Raw genomic sequence first — 17,307 nt, forward strand, 5'->3', positions numbered from 1 at the left:
GACTGGAGACGGGAGGGGGTGGTTTATTTGTGCCCCCACAGATCTATACTGTTCATTCATTAAAATCTATATGTATAATTTAGATTGCTATACCCCACTTAAATGACTCCCTCTTTCAGGCATTTTACAGTACCACCATAATTGTTTTTGTTACACAATTTATTAAAGAAAAATACCACAAAAAACTTCTCTTTTTGAATAAGAATTTCAAAAGAGCATGCTGCCAACTCTTTCAAAAACCATCATTATGGGCATGATCATGAAAGGGGCCAAGTACCCTAAACTCCCACTGGAGACTGGGAGCAGTCAACACCTGGCAGCATAGGGCTCTTATGCATGCTACAGCAGGACAAGTAATGAGACTGGATATGACACTCTACAAGAGATGAGTTTCCTAGATTATTAAAATATAGTGCAATTCCCCACTCCCAATGGGTACAGGCAATTTCAGGAATTTTATGAGCAATCATCTCTTTATGCGCGATCGTTGCAGACAACTGACTTGAACATTTACATTTATTCCGTGATATATTATTCTCCATATGACAAGATAGTTTTCTCTCAACAGAATTACCTGCAGTTCTACAGTTCTATTTTTAAATATTCTTGCATTTATGCCACTGAAATACTTTAAGAAACAAGCATTTATCATTAAACTATTGCACTTGAATCTTATTTTCTGGAGGGGTTTGTTTGTTAAAAAAACTTCCTTGCAAAATGAACACACTGTGAAGGGATATAAAAACCAAAACCAAAAATTACATAGACCTACAGACGCAAAATGAGTACAGGCCAACATAAAAGTGACTAATCTTTGCTCAAGGAAGCTTTGTGATGTGTTATCAAAAGGTATAGGGGGTCCATTTAGGCATTCTGAGGTTTGGTTGGTTAGAGTACATAGTACCACAGTGCTTTTCATTTTCACAGTGCTTTACCAAAAGCAACTGATTCTTCACAATGTCCTTGTGAAATAATTAAGCGTTATTATCCTCCCCCACTCTTTTCTTCCCTCCCAGATGAGGGAGCCAATGCTGAGAGTTTAAGTGAGGAGCCCAAGGCCACAGAGAAAGTCTTCTCAGATCTAGGAGTACAACTCTGGGTTTTGACTCCCAGTTCTGTGCCATGCCTCAAATCCCTCCAACCTTCTCTTCAAAGATCCATTGTCCTCCATGACCTTTCCTCCCAAGCAGGCCTACAACTTTCTAGATCTCTACATATTATGACCTAGACCAGGTAGGCCCACCAACAACCCTATCACTAAACCTTCCCCCCACCTCTGATTTCTCTCTCTATTCCTGAGGCCGTCACCTCAGATCACACACTGGCACTACTTTCTAGTCGATCTCACAGAGGAAGCTCAGTACAACTCTAAGCTCTGTGCTAGATCCTCAATAGTTCAGTTAGTGGGCACCCCATTAAATAGTTTAGATAACCCCTAGCTCTGCACACAGACTAAATCACACACTGGCTCCCAGCAGATGGCTCAACAGATGGAGAGGACAAGCAACCCACCATTTTTCCGGTTTAGAGACTAGCATGGAAATTCTACTCCTGTTCAAGAAAGTTTGGGAGTTAGAATGGAAGCTGGAATTAATTCACCCTTGACTAGACTGGATGTTACCAAGCACCTACTATAATAAAGCACAGGGTTACAAGTATATATGACCTCTAGGAAGCTATTGTGACAAAGACAGACCACAATTCCAGAGGAAGTAAAAATCATAAGTCTCAAATCTGCAATTTCCAGGATTTTCTTCAGTTACCAAACTTCCAAGAATGGGTACAATGGGTCAATCTCTAAAGGTGTAGCAGTTTATTTCAATGAAGCAGCCCAGCGTTCACATGAGAGCCTAACCTCAACTATCTGAAATTCATTGGCCTGTAAAATTCAGTTAGAACTCTCATGAAAACAAGCTCTCTGGCAGTCGCCAGTACTTTGGCTGTTGGCCCCAAATAGAAATGAAAAGAAGAAATGTGAACCAGATTTTTCTTCAATATTCAGTCAAAGGAACAGAGGTCTGGATTAGTTTTTATTGTAGCCAAGCCAGCTGAATTTATCTTTAGTTATCAAGGTGGGCTTGATACTAAAGTGCTTTCTGTGAGGTGCTGAGCACCCAAAACTTCCATTGACTGCAGTGGGAGTTGAGAGTGCTCAGTACTTTGCAGAATCAAGAACACATGCCATTAATGTGTCAGCACATGAGTTCTTTGAATTACATGGCATTGTATCCTGTGTAATCCACATACAGAAGATTTATTTTTCCACAGAGAGGTGACTCAGTTATGCAACCGTCCAACGAAGCAACATTCAAGCAAACATGTGAAGCAAAATGAGATATACATCTTTTCTACAAAGAAAAGATAGATAATTAAAAAAAAAAATTGGAACCATCAGATACCAAAGATCATTTCAAAGCGTAAGCGCAATAACTAAAACAAATTAAAAGAAAAGGAAAAAAACCTGTTGCCATACCAAAAATAGAGTAAGGCTCTCTAGAAAGGTAAAATAAACCATTTCTCACATGTTCTCAAAGAACAATATGGTAATTAATTCAGAATAGAATTAAAATGAAAACTAGCAGCACGTGCAGTTGACTACGAGTTTGCTAGGGATGAGTTTTCACAGCACAAAGCTACAGGACCTTCTCTGGTAAAGATTTTCAGGATAGTAACATATTGTTGTACAACTTTACACGACATTAAGGACCAGATCCTGATTCTGCTTTCCTGCTGTGGCACAGTTTCTTCAGTTAGGCAAGGCAGGTTTGGGCACCCTGGGCCAGATTTGCTGAACGAACTGTTAGACACCTAGATAGCTTTAAAAATCTGGTCCGTAATTCCTAACTACTGGTAAAAGTGCTAATGAAACATCGCGAAGGTACCCACTGAATTTAGAATTACAGACTCAGTCACGTGCTTATTTAAAGTAAGTATATTTTGCAAAAAACATTATGAAAAAGTAAAAGCCATTTGAACCCCACTAGAAATATTTTGAAAATAAAAGGGTCTCCTGCCTAGGATGGATTAGTAGCCTACAACATGTAATTGTCAGCAATATTGTGTATTGTAAAATGTAACACTAGAGCTCCCTCTCTCAAGGCTTGAGTTCAGTGTTCAGCATTTCTACAACTCCACAAAGACCTGAGCAAGGTAGAATGGCGCAGAGAAGACTGAGGGCAGCAGTGCTGCAGAAATGTGCCGAATGTGCTCCCTCAACACCTGCTACTATATGCCATTAGGCACATAGACGGTGGCTTGCAACAGCCACAAGCTAGACGTGATCAGGAGAGTTTTACGATAACAGTTAGCCAAGCTTCAGCATGGAAGAGCTTGGTTAAAATCTTTCTTCATCCCGTAATCTCAAAGGACAAGGGAGAATTTGGTCCTAAATTAAAATACAAGAAACAACCAGAGCCAGGATATTTTGGGGGGGGGCTCTTAAAATAACTGAAAGATCTTTAAAAAGCTGGCTTAAGAGCGGGGAAATGAATTCTGATCTGGTCTGAGCCCCTCTATACTGAATTTCAGCCCAAAGTAAGATTTTATGGCCAAAATAATTTCTAGGCTCCGGCCAGATATTCCATAGGCTTCACCTCACCTTTCTAGTCAAAGCTCTACTCCAGCCAAACTCTAGACTGTCTTCTTACAGGCCTGTCACCTGCTGCCTCTGCTCCTCCCATGCTTCCCTCTTAAACAACCCATTCTGATTCCTTGTACTCATCTCCATACCTTCTTTCATGATGCTATTTATGCCTGACATTCCATGTCCCCACTTGCATTGCAAGCGGCCAACTTTCTTTATTCAAATCTTGCCTAAAAACACACACACTTTTTTCTGCAATGATAATCTCCCTAAGGAAAGAAGGCTTTGGTTGTTAGAAGAATCAGTAGAAGAATCTTCTAGATACCATAGTTGCTCTTTGGAAATCAAACCATCAATTCATCATCCAGTGTACGTCACATTATCACTCTGGGCTGATTTTCTTTACTAATTTACAAGGCAAATCAGTCTCTTGGAACATGGACCAGATGTTCAAGTCTGCTGTGTACAGCATCAAGTACAACAAGCCTCATCCATGATCTGTAAGGAGAACACTAATAGAGCCTACAGCTTTGCTATGATCAAACAAGTTAAGTCCTGGTCCATGTATCAAATCCAAGTCCACATTTCCACTCCATGTCAGATTATGACCCTTGCTAGAACAATCAGTAAAACATATGTTCAATCAGTAACCTTATGATTTAGAGTTACTAACAATCCAGGTATCATATCATTTCTGGGACAGTTATCCCCATGAACAGATTACAAAGAGGGAGATTTACCATAAATTGTTTGAATGAAGACTTTTGGAATGACAGTTAAGTGATTTACAACCCAGGTAATTTTTCTTAAGGCAGGATCCCCCAGCGTATAGGAAAAGGCTCTTTAGAAAAACCTCCATTTCAAAATCCTACATATTCTCTGTTTTCCTGTTTCAGAAGGTGAAACCAACATTTTAATGGCTGATCATACTGGTTTAAACCACGACATATAATTCTATACAAACTAACCCAAACGTTTTTTATACAAAGGAAGCTCATTCAAGATCTGCCTAATATCCTGGTATGCCCAATAAATGAATGATGTCACCTTACCTTTAGATAGAAAGCCCAGCGCAAGCACGTCTGCATCTGCCTCCATCTCCAGATTGAACACATAATTTCCGTGGCTCAACAAGCCTTCGAGAGTCGTCTCCTTCCCACATTGAAAGTTTATTATCTCAAATCTCCTAAGAAACAAATAAATAAAATTGTCAGTTCCCACTTTCCCCACCCCCAGCAAAAACGGTGATGTTGTGAGGACACTGGACCTAATGGGAAGCAAAAGAAAAAGGTCTGTGAAACGCATGCAATATGAAAGGCAGGTCTTTCGCTATTTAACCATAGCAACTGCAACAATTCCATGACAGACTGGATGGGATTTTCTTACTCTGCAGAGGATGCTAAATGAGACTTCTATAATGGTATCCTCCATTAAGATAATTATGGGATGGTGGTGGGGGAAACCATATTCAACTATACATGAAAGCTACAGCTGTATTAACACTTCAGCTGGCAGCACAATTTGCTACAGAGCCGAAGACATGGATTCAGTATCAAATACAGGATTTCTTTCTTCCTCAAAGCCAGAGGGGACACAAAGGGAACGACAACTTCTGCAGAAGGCAAACAGAATTCATTCCGGGATCCTTCGCTGAGTTTGCCCATCCTGTGGCGTGAACAAGGACAGTGAACAGAGAAAGGGGATTAAAAGTGGAAACAACTGCAGCCTCAAATGACAGGTTGTCCTTACTAGACTGGCACGAGTTTGGGATGGATGTTCTGTTTTAATTCTAATTTAGATTAACCATGAAGGAAGTGTCAGAAAGTGACTGGTCAACATAATTATATAAATCCCCAAAACAGGCACGTGGTACATCTTTTTAATAACAATTCACAAAAATCTACCAGGAGAAAACAAAATCCACAAGGGCAGCAGACTGAGCAGAATAAAGAGGGATTCATTATCCTGAACTCCAAGGCTGACAATGTCCAGAGGGCAAGTACAGAGAATGGGAAGCAAGAGCCTATGCTCAAATGCCAAAATATTCCCTGCCTCAAATCAGACAAAAACAAACAGTCAGCTTTCGATACATGCACTTTCACAGGCAGAGGAAGCAAAAGGGGAAAGAAAAGGAGAACAGTACAGAGCATAAAAATATTTTTTATTTACAAATGTAGGATGAACTCTTAGCAGATCTCATCTGCAATCAAACAGTGGATCATTTCAGAAAACTACTTCAATGAAATTTAATTAAACCTTTAATACCTGGTGGTAAACTGTGGGAAAAATAGACATCTACAATTAAAAAAAAAAGAATATAAGTGAAAGATTAAATATATATGGTCTCCTTTGTGGGTACAATTTGTACCTACATATTTGAGACCCTAAGTAAATTGCAGAAACAAATCTGACTATGACTGTTGCTCCTCTCATTACCTGCCAGGGTGTGCAAATAAGCTGGAGGCACAAGCAATTAATTTTGCAGGCATAAATTGCATCCACCAACAGACTGAAAAAGAGTTCATTAAAAATACACTCATTTTTCTGGAAGAAATTCTATCTAAACATAAAATCAGAAAACAAACTATGCAGGGATCTTTCATTTCCCCTCAGCTTTATTACTAACTGCATTTGTAAGAGAAAAGGATTTTTGTTCCATCTGAGCTTTTCTGCTCCTGCTGCTGATTTCCCACCTGAAATCATAATATTCTGTTTGTGACATCTTGGTTAGCTTGTGTGAAGAAGAGCACAGTATGTCATCACTGACTGAGGAGGAGAACTTCAAGTGGGAATATGCAGGAGCAGAAAGACTCCTAAAGAAACAAAGATTTCACAAGCCTCAGCTCAAACGACTTGTACAGTTTGTTTTAATTCCATTTCGCCCACGATGGTAAACTTGCTCTCTCATTTGTCTGCATCTCTCTCAACCATTTTTCTTTGTCACAACGTCCACATGGAATATGCTCTGTGCTGAAAGACCACTATCCTGTCCTTCAAATCCCTCCTCAAGGCCCACTTCTGCCATAATGCCTACACAAAATAAGTCAATTCACAACAGCATGATAGTGGGGCAGTTCGGGATAGCCAATATTTATACAGTTTTTACAATGTTATATTTTGATTTTTAGAGTTTTATTCTTCTCCCCCACCATTTGAATCTTGCTGGTATTCTTAGACTGTAAACTCTTCTGAGAATATGCCCTATGTATGTGTTCAGCGTTTCTAGCACTTTGTGGGCACTACCATGCTACAAACAGCAATAGTTGTGTACAAATAAATCCTAACCAGCCACAATGTTTTTTGAAAAGGTAACAGTGGGTAATAATTTAACTAATATTATGTAATCCTTTTAACATTTTACAGCAACAACAAGCTGGGACTGGATGCCAGGGATGGATCACTCGATAATTGCCTTGTTCTGTTTGTTCTCTCTAAAACATCTGGCATTGGCCACTGTCAGAAAATAGGATACTGGGCCAGATGGAGCACTGGTCTGACCCAGTATGGCCACTCTTATGTAAAGATATATTTCCCCTTCTCTTGTCTCCAGATGGGCCAATTATGAAACCAAGAAATAGAACAAACAGTTATAAATGTATAGTTCAGGCTCCCAGGCAATAATTTAACATGTTTGGGATCTCTTTACTTTTGCTATACTGTATATAATAAAGAACATTAACTTCTCATCCCTTGCATTGGGCTATTGGGACACTGCAGTCTGCCTCAGAACACTTCTCTCAAAGGCTGCACTATAGGAAGCAAAAATATCCAATCTAATAGCGTAAGAAAATTAGACAAGACCAAACAGGGCCGCCCGGGGGGGGAGGGGGCAAGTGGGGCAATTTGCCCCGGGACCCGCAGGGGCCACCACGAGAATATAGTATTCTAAAGTATTGCAACTTTTTTTTATGGAAGGGGCCCCCGAAATTGCTTTGCCCCAGGCCCCCTGAATCCTCTGGGCGGCCCTGAGACCAAAACAGACTGTTGCTTTGCAAATCTCTAGAGAAGAGACTTTCATAGCAATACCCCGATTGAAACAGGCTAAGCTCTTCAGAAGAGGAAATCCAGCTAGGAAACAGGTTTTCATATGAACACTCTCATCCATTTAGAGAAGTAGACTTTGAAACAAGAAAGCCTTTCTTTGGGTCTTGCAACACCGCAAAAAAAAAAAAAAGGTGCTCCATTTCCTGGGATCCCGTGTGGACAGTCTCTCTCACCATGGTAGGCAGAAATATCTATGGGTAATATGACCCAAGTGGAAGTCTCTCCCTCAGAGAAGTAAGATTCACCTCAGATCTATCTCAAAAAGGTGAGAATATTCGCAAGATAGACTAAACCGAAGTACATATTTGTGAGGGTGGATGGTCATTTGAAAACTAATTCTTTAAAATATAGTGGTATAATCTGGATAGTCTACTTTTCTGTGTACATTATAGCCAAGATTTTCAGAACTGATTAAAGGTTTTGGGTGCCTAGGCTGACATTGCTTCAAGGGACCTGATTTTCAGAAGTGGCTGACCATCTACTCTTTGAAAAGCAGGAGCTGGACACCCAAAATCACGAGCAGAATGGACTGATTTAAATCCGAGTAATTTAAGTAATCATGATTAAAATCAGTAAGCAGGAAACTTTGATTTAAAATCAATAATTTTAATCATGCTTTGCATTTGTACTTTTCAGTTATTTTCCTAAAGAAAGATTGGTTCTCATTGGCTGGTTAAAACATATTGTTTTGCCACTCAATTCCATATAGCTTTTACCCTACATTTGGTGCTTCTCTTTGCTAACAAGAAGAGTCGATTAGATCCATAAACATTTATTTATGCAAATATAGAGTTTAACACGCTTATTTAGACTCTTAATTTTTACTTTTCTATATTATACAATGGCAAAAGATGCATTTCTTCATTACTAGATGATTAATTTTTTACTCGTGATTTGCATCAAGCTTTATCTGGATGGAAATTAGAACTTAATTAAAAATGCATGAACAGCCCTGGTCTTTTCCTATTGGTTAAATAAAATAAAAAACCTTAAATGTGCCAGATACAAAGGAAAAAAGTAACTTTATTAAAATAATATGTTTTGCATTTAAAGCTACCTGATTTATTAAACAAAAGTAAATATCATCTGTAGATAGTCAACTAAACTGATTATTTCTGGTCACCATGTCCTGCAAGCTTTTAGAAGTAGCAGCTCTCATCCTCTAACACATAATTCATAGGTTGGAAGAAGAAGATAAGCTTTCCTGCTTTTTCAGCTCCCCCTTGGTTTCTTAACTTTGAATGAACTTATCCTTGAACTGAGTTAGCTGAAAAAACTGAAACAAAGAAAATATTCTCTCTGTACCCGCAAAAGAGGCTACTGCTGTCAAAATCTGATTTAGAACTTCAACAAACTCTGGTTCTAGGTGCTTATCCAGTTACTTCCACCAGTGCAGTGATTTGACTTTCTTTAAAATTTGGGCCAAAAACATATACTGCTTAATAATTTGTTTTAATTAATTTAATAGATGACACTGTATTTAGACCTTAGCACAGGTAGTCAATTTCAAGTTTAATTAGAAACAAGTTTATTTTTCTCTCTCTTTTTTTTTAAAGCATCTAAACAAAAATCTGATCTTTTTGATGAAAAACAACATTTTTTATCCATGCTGATCACAAATATTTTTTAAAATCTTGACCCATATTTCCAGTGCTAAAGCCTGTGTGTGGGGAGGGGGGGGGTGGAGACTGGAGTAAACAACTGACTCTCAACAGCACCTGTTGCATACAATAGAAAATTGTTTAACTTTCTCATCAGAAATATTTTGTTGTTTAATTTTATGCATTTGAGAATATTGCTGAGAGAAGCTTTTTTAAAAAATATAAGACAATACTAAGCTTCATTCTAGCAGTTTGGTTCATATAACATCCAATCCGGCATCTGAAGCAAAAAAGGAGTTTTGGATTCACTTTACTTGTTCAAGGACTGCGCCCAAATTGTTTTATAATTAATAAACTATATTGGTCCATTTTATTGGTATCCAATTTTTGGTGCAGAGAGGGAACCATAATATGGTTACAAGTGGCATCTCTCAATTTATTAATCGAGTGACCCCTTTACTTGACTAACATTTGTAAAGTCAATATATATCAGTAATTACTGGAGATAAGAAACTGGCAAAACTACACTGTGATTCATATGACTAATGATTATGATGACTGTAATTCTCCTTATATCTTTGCCCTTATGTCTTATTCCTCTCCATCTCAGGCTGCAGATCCTAGTAAAGTCTGCCTACCTTACTCCAAAAGGCAGGATACTGGAATAGATGGAGCACAGCTCTGATTTGGTACAGTAATTACTATATTCCAGCATGAGTTTCAGACCACTGAGATCCTCATTTATTATCATTTAAGAACAGGTCACCACCTACCTATCCTGCAACCATAAACTGGGGACTCAGGCATCTTCAAGGCAACCTTCTTACTATGAATTACAGATATGTAACTTCCCATTTGGTTAGGGTTACCATATTTTAAGTGTCCAAAAAGAGGACACTCCACTGGCCCCGGCCCCGCCCCAACTCCGCCCTTTCCCCGCCCCCTGCCCCCGCCCCAACTCCGCCCCCTCCACTGGATGCTTTGCCCCCTGCCCCTCCCCCTCCCCTGCTTCCCGCGAACATTTGATTCGTGGGAAGCCTGAAGCAGCAGGCAAGCTGGGGTGAGGGGGGCAGAGTTGGGGCAGGGCCGAGGCCTCACACCGCCAGCTCCGCACCCCCGGGCCGAGCACCCCCGGCCCCGCACCGCCGGCCCCCGGCCAAGCACCCCTAGCTCCGCACCGCCGGCCCAGGCCCGGCCCCCAGCCGAGCACTGCCGGCCCCGGCCAAGCACCCCCGGTCCCCGGCTCCGCACCGCCGGCCCCCGGCCCCAGCCTGGCCCCGCACCGCCGGCCCCCGGCCAAGCACCCCCGGCCCCGCACCGCCGGCCCCCGGCCAAGCACCCCTAGCTCCGCACCGCCGGCCCAGGCCCGGCCCCCAGCCGAGCACTGCCGGCCCCGCACCGCCGGCCCCGGCCAAGCACCCCCGGTCCCCGGCTCCGCACCGCCGGCCCCCGGCCCCAGCCCGGCCTCCGGCCAAGCACCGCCGGCCCCGGCGGCTCTGGCCCTGGCCGAGCACTGCCGGCCCCAGTGGCTCCGGCCCCCGGCCGAGCACCGCCGGTCCCTCCCTCCCTATTTTCCCGGACATGTCCAGCTTTTTGAGATTTCCTCCCGGATGGGGATTTGAGGTCCAAAAGGCCGGACATGTCCAGGAAAATCCGGACGTATGGTAACCCTACATTTGGTTCAGTGATTGAATCTTATCTCGTCCATCGTTGCACTATAGATTGGATACCCCAATGTGTCTTATTTACTCTCTCAATAAAAGGACTGGAAAGCTCACTGCAACTTCCTTTTGCACCCTTCTTTCAGCAGTCAGAAACCCTACAAACTCTGTGACATACCAGATAGCCAGTGACACCGCATCCAGTCTACATATAGGGATCAGACCATCAGAGTATCATTGTTACCGGAGATGGAATTTTACTTTTGTTCCTCCTTTTGTGGAATAGGTGTGCATGCATGAGCTTTCCTTGGCAAACTCCTATGGGAAAAAATCAGAGCAACAGACCAAGAAGTCTAGCAATCAGTTTATACTTGGAAGCTTCCTCCCCAAAATGAAAAGGGCTAGAAGTATTATACTCTACACAAAACCTTGGATGAGGTGGAATGGAAGTTAACATACACAGGCAGAGGTAACTTCTAATAATTAAAAATCGTTGTGCTTGCTACTATCAATTAGTAAAATATCCCTATGCACTAGCTCTCATATAAGGGTATGTCTACACTACGAAATTAGTTCGAATTTATAGAAGCCGGTTTTATTGAAATCGGTTGTATACAGCCGATTGTGTATGTCCACACAATAAAATGCTCTAGGTGCTCTAGTTGGCAGACCGCGTCCACAGTACGAGGCTAGCGTCGACTTCCGGAGCATTGCACTATGGGTAGCTATCCCACAGTTCCCGCAGTCTCCGCCGCCCCTTGGAATTCTGGGTTGAGATCCCAATGCCCGGATGATGCAAAACAGTGTCGCGGGCGGTTCTGGGTACATGTCGTCAGGCCCCTCCCTCCCCCGTCACAGCAACGGCAGACAATAGATTCGCGCCTTTTTACCTGGGTTACCTGGGTTACCTGTGCAGACAACATGGAGCCCGCTCAGCACAGCTGAGCTCACCGTCACCATATGTCCTCTTGGTGCCGGCAGACGTGGGACTGCATTGCTACACAGCAGCAGCTGCTAACTGCCTTTTGGCGGTAGACGGTGCAGTAGACTGGTAGCCTTCATCAGCGATCTGGGTGCTGGCAGCCGTGGGGCTTGCCTTTTGGCAGTAAATGGTGTATTATGACTGTTAGCCGGCCTATTACAAGTCGGGTCATCGCACATTAGCAGAGTCTTCCCTGAGCAGCAGCTCGTGCAATAGGCCTGAAGACCATCGTCATACACCGCCCCGTATTTGCTGCCAAGCACCCAGAAAGATGCCGAGGGCTATCAGTCACGCTGCACCGTCGTCTTAAGATGTAAAAAATAGATTTTCTCTGTATTCATTTGCTTCCCCCTCCCTCCGTCAAATCAACGGCCTGCTAAACCCAGGGTTTTCAGTTTAATCTTTGGGGGGGACCAGTCTGTGACAGTTGTTTGTGTCTCTCCCTGATGCACAGCCACCGTTCTTTATTTTAATTCCCTGTGCCTGTACGCCATGTCGTCACTCGGCCCCCCTCCCTCCTTCCCCTAGGCCGTCAGATACTACGTTTGCGCCACAGCTCGAGCCGAGAAGCGGTTCGCGCCTTTTCTTTGAATTCTGGGTTGAGATCCCAATGCCCGGATGATGCAAAACAGTGTCGCGGGCGGTTCTGGGTACATGTCGTCAGGCCCCTCCCTCCCCCGTCACAGCAACGGCAGACAATAGATTCGCGCCTTTTTACCTGGGTTACCTGGGTTACCTGTGCAGACAACATGGAGCCCGCTCAGCACAGCTGAGCTCACCGTCACCATATGTCCTCTGGGTGCCGGCAGACGTGGGACTGCATTGCTACACAGCAGCAGCTGCTAACTGCCTTTTGGCGGTAGACGGTGTAGCATGAGTGATAGCCGTGGGGCTGGCAGCCGTAGGGCTGCATTGCACCAGCCCCTTCCAGGCGATGGTATATTATGACTGGTACCCGTCGTCATCGTACTGGAGTGGCTGTCAATCATGGCCACCTGGGCAGACATGCTACTGTCTCGATGATGACGGTTACCAGTCATAATATACTATTTTCTGCTAATTGCCCAATATTGTCTGCTAAGCACCCAGAAGAGGCCGAGGGCGATGCTGGGTGCTGGCGGACGTGGGGCTGGCAGACGTGGGGCTGCATTGCTACACAGCAGCAGCCCCTTGCCTTTTGGTAGATGATGGTATATTATGATTGGTACCCATCATCATCGTACTGGTATGGCTGTCACTCATGCTGCAGCGTCGGCTGCCACCTTAAGATGTAAAAAATAGATTTGTTCTGTGTTCATTTGCTTCCCCTTCCTCCGTGAAATCAACGGCCTGCTAAGCCCAGGGTTTCCAGTTTAATCTTTGGGGGGACCATTCTGTGTGACAGTTGTTTGTGTTTCTCCCTGTTCCTGTACCTGTACGCCATGTCGTCACTCGGCCCTCCCTCCCTCCCTCCCTCCCGCCCTCCTTCTCCTGGTCCATCAGATACTACTTTCGCGCCTTTTTTCTGACCAGGCGCCATAGCTAGCACTGGGATCATGGAGCCCGCTCAGATCACCGCGGCAATTATGAGCACTATGAACACCACGCGCATTGTCCTGGAGTATATGCAGAGCCAGAACATGCCAAGGCGAAACCCGGACCAGGCGAGGAGGCAATTGCAGCACGGCGACGAGAGTGATGAGGAAATTGACATGGCCATAGACCTCTCACAAGGCACAGGCCCCAGCAATGTGGAAATCATGGTGTCACTGGGGCAGGTTGATACCGTGGAACGCCGATTCTGGGCCCGGGAAACAAGCACAGACTGGTGGGATCGCATCGTGCTGCAGGTATGGGACGATTCCCAGTGGCTGCGAAACTTTCGCATGCGTAAGGCCACTTTCATGGAACTTTGTGACTTGCTTTCCCCTGCCCTGAAGCGCCAGAATACCAAGATGAGAGCAGCCCTCACAGTTGAGAAGCGAGTGGCGATAGCCCTGTGGAAGCTTGCAACGCCAGACAGCTACCGGTCAGTCGGGAATCAATTTGGAGTGGGCAAATCTACGGTGGGGGCTGCTGTGATCCAATTTGCCAGGGCAATGAAAGACCTGGTGATAGCAAGGGTAGTGACTCTGGGCAACGTGCAGTCAATAGTGGATGGTTTTGCTGAAATGGGATTCCCAAACTGTGGCGGGGCCATAGACGGAACCCATATCCCTATCTTGTCACCGGAGCACCAAGCCACCGACTACGTAAACCGCAAGGGGTACTTTTCAATGCTGCTGCAAGCCCTGGTGGATCACAAGGGACGTTTCACCAACATCAACGTGGGATGGCCGGGAAAGGTACATGATGCTCGCGTCTTCAGGAACTCTGCTCTGTTTCGAAAGCTGGAGGAAGGGACTTTCTTCCCGGACCAGAAAGTGACCGTTGGGGATGTTGAAATGCCTATCGTGATCCTTGGGGACCCAGCCTACCCCTTAATGCCATGGCTCATGAAGCCGTACACAGGCAGCCTGGACAGGAGTCAGGACCTGTTCAACTACAGGCTGAGCAAGTGCCGAATGGTGGTGGAATGTGCATTTGGACGTTTAAAAGCGCGCTGGCGCAGCTTACTGACTCGCTCAGACCTCAGCGAAAAGAATATCCCTATTGTTATTGCTGCTTGCTGTGCGCTCCACAATATCTGTGAGAGTAAGGGGGAGACCTTTATGGCGGGGTGGGAGGTTGAGGCAACTCGCCTGGCTGCTGATTACGCGCAGCCAGACACCAGGGCGGTTAGAGGAGCACAGCAGGGCGTGGTGCGCATCAGAGAAGCTTTGAAAACGAGTTTTGTGACTGGCCAGGCTACTGTGTGAAACTTCTGTTTGTTTCTCCTTGATGAACCCTGCAACCCCCCCCTCCCCGACCCGGTTCACTCTACTTCCCTGTAAACCAACCACCCCACCCCACCCTCCCCTCCCCCTTGCAGAGGCAATAAAGTCATTGTTTTTTCACATTCATGCATTCTTTATTAGTTCCTTACAGAGGTAGGGGGATAATTGCCAAGGTAGCCTGGGATGGGTGGGGGAGGAGGGATGGAAAAGGACACACTGCATTTTAAAACTTTAACTCTTATTGAAGGCCAGCCTTCTGATGCTTTGGCGATCATCTGGGGTGGAGTGACTGGGTGGACGGAGGCCCCCCCACCGCGTTCTTGGGCGTCTGGGTGAGGAGGCTATGGAACTTGGGGAGGAGGGCTGTTGGTTACACAGGGGCTGTAGCGGCGGTCTCTGCTCCTGCTGCCTTTCCTGCAACTCAACCATACGCTCGAGCATATCACTTTGATGCTCCAGCAGACGGAGCATTGCCTCTTGCCGTCTGTCTGCAAGCTGACGCCACCTATCGTCTTCAGCCCGCCACTTGCTCTGTTCTTCCCGCGATTCAGCCCGCCACCTCTCCTCTCGTTCATATTGGGCTTTTCTCATCTCCGTCATTGACTGCCTCCACGCATTCTGCTGTGCTCTGTCAGCCTGGGCGGACATCTGCAGCTCCGTGAACATCTCGTCCCTCGTCTTATGTTTTCTCTTTCTAATGTTCACGAGCCTCTGCGAAGGAGAAACATTTGCAGCTGGTGGAGGAGAAGGGAGAGGTGGTTAAAAAAGACACATTTTAGGGAACAATGGGTACACTCTTTCATTACAAGGTCGCATATTTCGGCTTGCAGGCAGCCATCGTAGGCCACAGTGTTTTGGCTTTTTTAACCTTCTTAACATGCGGGAAAGGTTGCAAACAGCAGCGCATTTCCCATATCAAGGATGAATTGGGTTGTCCATTTAAAATGGGGTTTCAATGTAAAAGGAGGGGGCTGCGGTTTCCCGGTTAACATGCGGCACAAACACAAGTAAACCACCCCCCCACACACACACACACGATTCTCTGGGATGATCACTTCACCCCTCCCCCCCACCGCGTGGTTAACAGCGGGGAACATTTCTGGTCAGAAGAGCAGGAACGGGCGCCTCTGAATGTCCCCCTTAATAAAATCACCCCATTTCAACCAGGAGAGCTTTCTGGAGATGTCCCTGGAGGATTTCCGCTCCATCCCCATACATGTTAACAGACTTGCTTGCTTTTTTTTTGTAATGTTTACAAATATTTACAAAGTTACACTCACCAGAGGTCTCCTGTGTGCCCTGAGGGTCTTGGGTGAGTTCGGGGGTTACTGGTTCCAGGTCCAGGGTCACAAACATATCCTGGCTGTTGGGGAAACCGGTTTCTCCGCTTCCTTGCTGCTGTGAGCTACCTACAGTACCTCCATCGTCATCTTCCTCGTTCCCCGAACCGTCTTCCCTGTGTGTTTCTCCAGTGAGAGAGTCATAGCACACGGTTGGGGTAGTGGTGGCTGCACCCCCTAGGATCGCATGCAGCTCCGCGTAGTAGCGGCAAGTTTGCGGCTCTGCCCCGGACCTTCCGTTTGCTTCTCTGGCTTTGTGGTAGGCTTGCCTTAGCTCCTTAATTTTCACGCGGCACTGCTGTGTGTCCCTGTTATGGCCTCGGTCCTTCATGGCCTTGGAGATCTTTTCTAATACTTTTCCATTTCTTTTACTGCTACGGAGTTCAGCTATCACTGCTTCATCTCCCCATATGGCGAGCAGATCTCGTACCTCCCGTTCGGTCCATGCTGGAGCTCTTTTGCGATCCTGGGAGGACTCCATGACGGTTACCTGTGCTGATGAGCTCTGCGTGGTCACCTGTGCTCTCCACGCTGGGCAAACAGGAAATGAAATTCAAACCTTCGCGGGTCTTTTCCTGTCTACCTGGTCAGTGCATCTGAGTTGAGAGCGCTGTCCAGAGCGGTCACAACGAAGCACTGTGGGATAGCTCCCGGAGGCCAATAACATCGAATTCCGTCCACACTACCCCAATTCCGACCCGCAAAGGCCGGTTTTATCGCTAATCCCCTCGTCGGAGGTGGTGTAAAGAAACCGGTTTAAAGGGCCCTTTAATTCGAAAGAAAGGGCCTCGTTGTGTGGACGTGTCCAGGCTTAATTCGGTTTAACGCTGCTAAAGTCGACCTAAACCCGTAGTGTAGACCAGGCCTAAGATTAATGAATAATACAAGCTTCAAGTTTTTACATGAGTCATGCAGCTTTGGGAGTGGACAGAAAAGGCTGGCTTTGGAGAGCTTTCCAAAGTCTTGTGCACCTAAACATAAAACTTGCCCCATTAACCTCAAACTTTCAAAAACAAGTCTCTGACGCCGCAATCAGATTCACGTGACCAGATTTTTGTGCCCGCACTGAATCCCACAGAAATCTGTGAGCCTCAAAACCGGTGTGTCAGGGCTCACCCATGTGAATCTGACTGTTGAATTGGGACCTATATGCTCCTCCAGGCAAGGACTATACAAAATATTTTGAAGTAGAAATAAATTTATCCCACAAAACTAACCTCTTACAGAAACACTCTTCCGAT

General features: G+C 45.2%; 1 protein-coding gene across 1 annotated transcript in view; it reads right to left on the reverse strand.

Annotated features, from left to right (window-relative positions):
• Positions 1-17,307, reverse strand: part of HTR1F (5-hydroxytryptamine receptor 1F) — a 177,453-nt gene that overhangs the window by 98,915 nt on the left and 61,231 nt on the right. The window contains exon 2 of the mRNA XM_054046832.1: positions 4,636-4,769. The gene's annotated coding sequence lies outside the window, so the exon portion shown is untranslated. The remainder of the gene's footprint in view (positions 1-4,635; positions 4,770-17,307) is intronic.

The sequence above is a fragment of the Malaclemys terrapin genome, chromosome 1, assembly GCF_027887155.1.
Source record: "Malaclemys terrapin pileata isolate rMalTer1 chromosome 1, rMalTer1.hap1, whole genome shotgun sequence".
Lineage (NCBI taxonomy): Eukaryota > Metazoa > Chordata > Testudines > Emydidae > Malaclemys > Malaclemys terrapin.